The sequence below is a fragment of the Loxodonta africana genome, chromosome 25 (assembly GCF_030014295.1).
Source record: "Loxodonta africana isolate mLoxAfr1 chromosome 25, mLoxAfr1.hap2, whole genome shotgun sequence".
In the NCBI taxonomy this organism is placed as follows: domain Eukaryota; kingdom Metazoa; phylum Chordata; class Mammalia; order Proboscidea; family Elephantidae; genus Loxodonta; species Loxodonta africana.
The window spans coordinates 46,567,323-46,568,719 of NC_087366.1; positions in this window are offsets into that span (position 1 = coordinate 46,567,323).

Genomic DNA, 1,397 nt, shown 5'->3' on the forward strand with positions numbered 1-1,397 from the left:
CTGGCATAAAAATGCGCCAATGTTAATTTGAAATTTGGAAGTATAGAAATGTGTACTTAACTTTCTCCCATAGGCTAGTGTGATTTCACTGATTAATAAATTTTCTTTTAAAAGTTTGTATTTTGGAGCTGTTAAGAAGTATGTACCTCACCATGCATGCACGGCTAAAGATAAAATATTAACATTTGTGAAATGATTTGAGTTGAAATTAATAAACAATGTACAGTACTGGTTATTCTCGTTTCAGGTTAACTGAGGTGGTGGGCATAGCCCCCAAAATAGACTTCCAAATAGTGCCAAAAACTCATTTTAGCCTTTGGTTATAATGTCCTTGAAGCTTATAAAAAAGGTACAAAATAGAATTTGAACTCTTTGTCCTTGTTCAAAAATAGGAAGAGAGCTACAGGAGGCTCACACATTCACACACTAATTAGCCCCTAATAAAAAAAACAAATGAGTCAGGTAAATACAATTATTCTGGTGGTCTTTAAATTTTTTTTTTTTTTTTTAGATATTACTTGCATTTTTAGACATTAGTGATATGAAAACAATTTCCATTTAACTGGAAAAAACTAAATTACAAAAATAAAGTTCATATATCTAAATATAAGATTTATAATAGCCATTCTTGGTATAGTAAATCAGTTGTAATAATAAACTATGAACTATACCTTTAAGTGCACACTAAAAGGTCCCCTGGCTTTATCTCCAAGAGGTTTGTAGACTCTTAGAGCTGGATGGAGCCTGGAGATCATCTTTACTCTGCTTATTCTACACACAAGGAAACTGCGGTCCCTGCTCCCACACCAATGCTGTTTCATATCATCGCACAGCCTTAGACAACACTTGAAAGGGTAATAGTTTTTCTAAATGCTCAAAAAAACATCAGCTTACTCTTCCTTTTTTACAAAAGGAAGAAATCTGCCATGAGATGTTTTTATTTTTCCACTGAAAGTACAAATAGTGACTTATTTTACTAATTGTTTTTGCTTCTTATGCTTTTAATACTATCATGATCGACCTGTTCTACAGAGACTAACAAAAGTTCAGGGTTGTTGTTGTTATTCTTAGGTGCCATCGAGTCAGCTCCAACTCATAGCAACCCTCTGCACAACAGAATGAAAAACTGTCTAGTCCTGTGCCATCCTCACAATTGTTGCTATGCTTGAGCCCATTGTTGCAGCCACTGTGTTAATCTACCTCACGAAGGTCTTCCTCTTTTTTGTTGACCTTCTACCAAGCATGATGTCCTTCTCCAGGGACTGATCCTTCCTGATAACATGTCCAAAGTATGTGAGATGTAAGTCTTGCTGTCCTTCCTTCTAAGGAGCACTCTGGTTGTACTTCTTCCAAGACAAATTTGTTCCTTCTTTTGGCAGTTCAAGATATATTCAATA